Source organism: Colobus angolensis, unplaced genomic scaffold, assembly GCF_000951035.1.
Source record: "Colobus angolensis palliatus isolate OR3802 unplaced genomic scaffold, Cang.pa_1.0 Scaffold78, whole genome shotgun sequence".
Classification (NCBI taxonomy): domain Eukaryota; kingdom Metazoa; phylum Chordata; class Mammalia; order Primates; family Cercopithecidae; genus Colobus; species Colobus angolensis.
The window spans coordinates 5,493,045-5,500,750 of record NW_012121598.1 but is presented as its reverse complement, the minus strand read 5'-3'; the positions used below and the strand labels follow the sequence as shown (position 1 = coordinate 5,500,750).

Sequence of the window (7,706 nt, the reverse complement as noted above, 5' to 3'; positions counted from 1 at the left end):
CGAGAGGCGCTCGGGCCGCGGCGGGATCGGCCGGTCCAGATAGGGTTAACGGGAGAGCCTGGCCAGTCCCGCGCGGGGTCCCCGCTGCGACAGCCTTGGCCGCGGGGACTGGAGTCCTGAGTGGAAGTCTGTCGTTTTGAAGGCTTGGGACTTCTGTCCGAAAGACTTCGTCGCCGAGACCCGCGGGTGCACGGCCTCAGGGAAGAAGTTGAGAATTTTGCCAGGTCATCTCTGCCAGGGCACAGTTCATCAGTGTGTATTTAGTGTGTTTCGGTGAAGCTCTCCAAGTGTGTTGAATCAGCGTGCCTAGCCTCAAGGGTGCATCGTGAAAACTGAAACCAAAGGAATGATACAGGCCTGCTTTGTGTGTATCTTCCCACTTGAAGCTTGTTTTCAGTACAAATACTCTTGCTTTAAACCTGATTGGACTGTGGCGAGCGGACATCTGTTCAAAGGAGGGGCCGAGACCACAGTACTTCTGAAGGGGGCTTGATAATGTGGAAACATTTTAAGTTTTCTCTCCGGACTGTTTTGCTCTTTCAATTCAGGCAAGTTACTGAAGTACGTTTTTTATCTAGAAAAAGGTTTGATGTAGGCTGTAAATGGTCCTTGTAAAGTACATTGCCATCCCAGAATTAAAAGATCCACTCTCATTTATTATGCAGAAGTTAGTGGTCAGACATTCTTGTAGATAGTTTATCTCATGTAAAGACCCACCCAGCTTGGTTTAAATTTTTTTCTCACTGACGTATAAACCATCAGCTTTGATACTTCCATTTTCAGGGTCAGACTTTGAGGAAACTAAAGATGGCTTTATTTTCTTTTCTCCCGGGTTTTTTTCCCCAAAAACAAAAAATCCATTGCATGTTAACATAGATGATATGTTAAGAGTAACATCTTGCATTTTTGCAAATCTTTTTGATGCCTGGTTTAATAGAAGATTCTCAAATCTACGTCACTGTTGTGGTTAGCACACCATGTAACCTCTGGAACACTCCACTGTACACTCATACTTTTTTTTTTTAAACCAAAAAACAGAAATGTGTCATTCTTACCGTGCTTTCACCATACAAGTCAAATCAGGATGTTATGCAAGACACATTTTAACAAGACGAATAAGATTGATTCCCATAATTTTTTTTACTGGGCTCCAGCTTTTTTAAAAGTTGGAATTTAGGTACCTAAACAAAATCACAGATAATGACTGCATAATCTACCTATGATCTCGGAGACTCAGGAACATTTGAAAATATTAAGTGATTAAAAAATTTAATTCTAGTACATATAATGATTTACACAAGTAACACGTGAATTCCACATTACATATGCTATTAATACTTGTGTGTAAATGTTATCTTTAAAGATGAAACATGCTGAAAACTATAGGAGGTGCAGATTTTACAGAAAACTAGTTCTGCGGTGAATCCTTTGGTGAAACGAATAGTTCGCAGATACGTATCCTTAGAGTTCTTAGTCTCTCTGAATCATTCTGGGTTTTCTAGGTTGGGAGACAATTATACCTAATTGATTAATGCGTAAAAATTTAAGGCCGTACTTTAATGGTTTTGAAAGGAAGCTAAGTTTGTTTCCAGTTGTTTCTGTGAACTCTAGTCTGAATCTGTCAGTCTGTAGTTCTCTACTGTTCCATCAACAGGAAGCATCTGGTCATTCTTCGTGTAATTGTTAGAAAATACCAGGTGTATTTTTAATGTTTGCTGTTTAAATGAAAATAGATTGGATCTTGGTTAAGTTTACTTGGTTTGGCCAGGCACAGTGGCTCACGCCTGCAATCCCAGCACTCGCGGAGGCGGAGGCGGGCCGATCACCTGAGGGTTAAGAGTTTGAGACCAGCCTGGCTAACACGGTGAAGCCCCATTTCTACTAAAAGTACAAAAAATTAGCCGAGTGCGGTGGCGTGCGCCTGTAATCCTAGGTACTTGGGAGGCTGAGGCAGGAGAATCGCTTGAGCCAGAGAGATGGAGGTTGCAATGAGCCGAGATAGCGCCATTGCATTCCAGCTTGGGCAACAAGAGCAAAACTCCGCTTCGTCTCAAAAAAAAAAAAAAAAAGTATGCTTGGTTTTAGTTTGTTTTTTCCTCTAACATTGTGTCATTATACTGGACCACATCTCCTGTACCATGGATGTTTTGTTTTGTTTTTCTTTTGCCCTTCATTACCTTGTTAGAAATAGTAACAGGTAAAGTTCACATGTCATGAGGAATTCAGAAATTACATGAAGTTTTGCATCATGAATTTATTTTTGAGGGTGCATGAGGCGGTTACCCAGTCTTTGTTTGCAGGTAGCCTGAGTTGAGATGAACTCTCTGATGGCCTTCATCTCTTCTGACTTTGCAAACGTTAAAAAACAAACCCACACAAAATCTGGAAGTTCAGAGCAACTTAGTTTCCTTAGTGTCATCCTTCCCCTCCCCTCTCCTCCCCTACAACTAGTATGATTTCCAGCTAGTAATCACAATGTTTCTATAGCCTGATGTGCCTACTTTGGTATAGCTATAATTAGTATTACAGTTTTCTGAAGATGTTTGTTCCATCATGCTTTCTAGAAGGTACATCTAGCACTAGATGAGATCCGTATTAAGGCCTGTGTTTTTTCTCAGTGTTGACATCACAGTGCTCTATACAGAGAAGATGCTTTGGTGCAATCAGCTGTCAGTTCAGTTGTTGGTGGGCTAGTGCACCTTTCTCTGTCTCTCTGTCTGTCTCCCTCCCTCCTTCCCTCCCTCCCTCCCTCCCTGTCTCCCTCCTTCCCTCCCTCTCTCCCTCCTTCCCTCCCTCTCTCCCTTCTTCCCTCCCTGTGTTCCCCTCTGCACCTTTTATTTCTTTGACAGGGTCTTGCTTTCTCTGTTACCCAGGCTTAGTGCAGTAGTGCAGTTATACTTCACTGCAAGCTCCACCTTTCAGGCTCAAGCGATCCTGCCTCTGCCTCAGCCTCCTGAGTAGCTGGGACTACAGGTACCTGCCAATGTGTCCGGCTAATTTTTTAATTTTTTTGTAGAGATGAGGTCTCACTATGTTGCCCAAGCTGGTCTCAAACTTCTGGATTCAAGTGATCCTCCCACCTTGGCCTCCCACGTGTTGGGATTACAGGCGTCAGCCACCAAACCTGTCCGAGAGTAATTCTGAAGATGGTAGAATAGCTTATTGAAAGAGCAAGGTGTTAGCCCCACTTTACTTTGTACTAGTTATATTGTACGTGGGGTATTGAGTCAGCTTTTTGGGTAGCATACTATCATAAGTGAGACCTTGTATTCTCAGACTTTATCAGAATAATCTGGAGAGCTAATAAGAAACCACACAGAGGCCCAAACTTATGTGGGGTAGGAACGGACCTTTATTTTTCTCACTTCCAAGGTGGTAGACAACAAAGTGTCAAAATCACTTATCTGTAGAGCATAAACGAGGACCTTGATCATGAGAGAAATGGAAACGAGAAAAAGTTGAAAAAATGGGATATTTGACCTAAAGAAGAGGAGCTTCTTTTAAGAAGTAACAGCCACCTTTAAGGATTTGGAGTTCTGTCACACAGAAGGATCACATTTGACCAGAAGGAACTAGGGTCAGTGGGTAGAAGTTTAAAAGAAACAGATTTCCGCTCTATTTCAAGAGAAATTTCCTCAAAACTGTGAAAATAGAATGAGTTGTTTTGGGTGGTAGGCTGTTCCTTTTCACTGACAGATGGAGGATTCTAGAGTAGAGGAATCGTGCTGAAGGAGAATTTCGGCTAGGTGTCTTCAAGTTACCTATAAACTTTGAGGTTTTATTAAATATGCCGAGGTTTACAGGTGGAAGAACAAAAAACTAATTGAGTGAAACAAGCTGGTTAACTTAACTGGATAATAGTTTTTGCCTTTTTTGATAAAGAGAAATGAGTATTAAGTGAGAAGGCTATTTAATGAAGGACTTTAAACCACACTGTAATTTGGCAGATTCAGAAGCCTTAAAAATGGGCATACTTTCTGACATGGAAATTCCCTTTAAAGAATTTTTTTTTGATGTAGTAAAGATGTGTGTGAACATTTAGCTGTGAGCATACCAATTGCGGTGTTGTTGATTATACAATCTGTGTGTTAATGCCTTTAACCCCCACGGTAATCATATGGAGTGGGTAGTACTATTTCTGTTTTTCAGAAGAGAAAACAGGCATAGAGAAATGAGGTTGCTTGCTCAAGGTACCTGAGTTACTTAAGTTTTAGGGCCAGGACTTGAATCCAACCACTGTGACTCTAGAGCCAGTACTATTGATCATTATATGGTAAAATTGTAAACCTAAATATTTCACAGTGATTGTTAGGGTCCATCCATACAGTGGGGTACTGCCTTCTCAGCCATGAAAATGATGATAGAATAATATAAATACATGAAAGGATGTCTTGGTATATGTAAGTGAGAAAAAGTAAGATTTAAAAACATGATTCCATTTGGTAAAAAAACCCAAAATATATTGATGTTTGGAGGGATATGTGCCAAATTGTTAAGTGGTTATTTCTGAGTGTAGTTTTATAGGTGATTTTTTTTTTTTTTTTTTTGCTTATCCAAATTTTCTAACTTCTGCAATGACTATAAATTATCTATTGTGTGTTGTAATTAAGATATTAAGATGTTATTTTTCAATAAAAAATATGTTACATAAGCTGAGAAATTTGGGTTTTATGCTCTGCATTTTAAGCAAGTTCGTAGAAATTGTACATAAATGAGAATTTGCAAATGCATGTAGTGTTTTGTCATTTTTTGTTTGATTCCTTATTCTGGAAGTAATATCAATTGAGTTGAGAAACATATCACTGACTCCTAGCACGCTACCATAATCAATTATCTTATTTTCTTGTGTTTTGTTACTCTTATGTGTAATATTTTAAATATTCATCCCAGTGTCATCCCAGTTAGTCACACTCTAGCTGTGTGATTTTAGGCAGTTTACTTAATCTCTCCATGTCTCAGTTTCCTTCTTTGTAAAATGGGGATTATTATAATACTTAGCTCATGATGATTGGAAAGATTAAATGAGTTATTTCATATAAAGTGAACAGTATCTGACACATAGTTAATAGCTCAATAAATGTTAGCAATTATAGGATCACAGTCCACCATTCAAACTCTTAGGATCTAATAGGTTATGGAATTAGGAATTTTTTTTGATAAGGGCGAGGTAGTAATGTATAGCCTTCCAACAGAGTCCAGTGCAGTGTCCCCCTTCAAAAGTTACTGTTTCTACAGCAAAATGTATGAATGCTCGCACTAAATAGGATAAAGACTGTAAATAGCTTCATATCAGTTTGGGTAAGGTTTACCACGAGATGAGTTATTTTGGGTTTCAGAAGTTTTTTGGATTTTTGGAATTGCAGATAAGGAACCTATAAAATATTAATTTTGAGTCCTATTTTATAATATTAAAACATCTTTTCATGGCATTGTATAGTTTTATAGTGCATGATAAATTAAAGTCAATTAAAATGAAATAATGGAAAATGTCCACCTCCATCTCCTTTGATTAAAAAAATACTGAGCACACTGATACTATGATTTTAAAAAAAATTTTTTTTTTTTTTTTTTTTTTTGTGATGGAGTCTCTGTCACCAGGCTGGAGTGCAGTGGCACGGTCTTAGCTCACTGCAGTCTCCACCTCCTGGGTTCAAGTGATTCTCATGCCTCAGCCTCCCAAGTAGCTGGGACTACAGGCGTGCACCACCATGCCCAGCGAATTTTTGCATTTTTAGTAGAAACGTGGTTTCACCATGTTGGCCAGGATAGTCTCGATCTCTTGACCTTGTAATCTGCCTGCCTTGGCCTCCCAAAGTGCAGCGATTACAGGTGTCAGCCACTGTGCCCAGCCTAAAAGTTTCGCAGTTTAAATTAAAAAAAAAAATGGCCGGGCGCAGTATCTCATGTCTGTAATTCCCACACCTTGGGAGGCTGAGGCGGGTGGATCAGATGAGGTCAGGAGTTTGAGACCAGCCTGGCCAATATGGTGAAACGCCGTCTCTACTAAAAATACAAAAATTAGCCAGACATGGTGGCGTGCGCTTGTGTCTTAGCTACTCGGGAGGCTGAGCGGGGAGCAACCCTTTAGCCTGGGAGGTGGAGATTGTAGTGAGCTGAGATTGCGCCACTGTACTGCAGCCTGGGTGACAGAGCAAGATTCTGTCTCAAGAAAAAAAAAAAAAAAAAGAAAAAAAACTGAAACTTTAAAAAACTACTCTTGTTGGTCCTGCTTGTGATTCTATTTTTAAGAATATTTTAAACCCACTAATGCCGTGATTATATTATATAATATAGAATCTTTTTTTTCTGAATGAGGCTTGAGCATTCCTATAACCCAATTAGCTTGTTTATGTCTCATTACGCTTGAGGGATAAGATACTTTTACTATGGTGGTTTACTATAGTAGTGATTCTTTTTTTTTTTTTTGGTGAGATGGAGTTTCACTCTGTCACCCAGCTGGAGTGCAGTGGCGTGATCTTGGCTCACTGTAACCTCTGCCTCCTGGGTTCAAGTGATTCTCCCACGTAGCTGCAGTTACAGGTGCCCGCCACCACACCCAGCTAATTTTTTTATATTTAGTAGAGACAGGGTTTAGCCATGTTGGCTAGGCTGGTCTCGAACTTCTGACCTCAAGTGATCTGCCCGCCTTGGCCTCCCAAAGTGCTGAGATTACAGGCATAAGCCACTGCGCCCAGCCTATAGTAGTGATTCTTTAAAGGAGGTGGGTAGATGCCAATATGATACCTGTCTTTAACGCACCCATTCTGTGCATGTAGAGACTGAGGTGGTTTTTTTTTTTTTTTTGTGAGGCCAAGTCTGGCTCTGTGGCCCAGGCTGGAGTGCAGTGGCGCAATCTCGGCTCACTGCAAGCTCCGCCTCCCGGGTTCACGCCATTCTCCTGCCTCAGCCTCCTGAGTAGCTGGTGAGGTGGTTTTAAAATTACAGAACTGAACTTTGGAATTAGGTCGATTCTTCTCATTATGATAACAGTTTTGGATGTATAGCCCCTTCTGACTCCTGAAATCCTTTATGTCCACAGCACTTCCCATGTATCCAAACAGAGAAAAAAAGAATTAGTAGTCTAGTGCTTGTTTCAGCAGCAAATATACTAAAATTGGAACAATACAGAGAAGATCAGCATGGTCCCTGCACAAGGATGACACATAAATTTGTGATGTGTTCCATGTTTATTCTTTTTAATGATAAAAAATAAAAATTTGTGTGGTGTGTAAGTGAATGATTTAAAAAATTTCCTTTATGCCCTGAATGGCTTGTGTGAACTCTGTGTCTTTGCCGATGTGATTATTCTTCCTATGTTCCTTTACTTGTTCCATTCATAGAGACCCTCAGTTTCTCTCCCTTAGTGCTATGGTCTAAATACTTGTGTCTCTCCATAATTCATGTTGAAATCTTAACCTCCAAGATGATGGCATTAGGAGGAGGTGGGGCCTTTGGGAGGTGATTAGCTCAGGTGGGTAGAGCCCTCACAAGTGGGATTAGTGTTCTTAAAAAATAGACTCCAGGCTGGATGCAGTAGCTCATGCTTATAATCCCAGCACTTTGGGAGGCTGAGTTGGGTAGATCAGGAGGTCAGGAGTACAAGACCAGTCTGGCCAAGATGGTGAAATCCCATCTCTACTAAAAATAAAAAAATTAGCCGGGCGCGGTGGTAGGCGCCTGTAATCCCAGCTACTCGGGAGGCTGAG

At 40.5% G+C, this 7,706-nt stretch overlaps 1 protein-coding gene across 1 annotated transcript in view; it reads left to right on the top strand.

Annotated features, from left to right (window-relative positions):
* The window catches only part of GABPB1 (GA binding protein transcription factor, beta subunit 1), an 83,758-nt gene that overhangs the window by 1,190 nt on the left and 74,862 nt on the right, over positions 1-7,706 (top strand). The gene's annotated exons all lie outside the window — the stretch shown is intronic.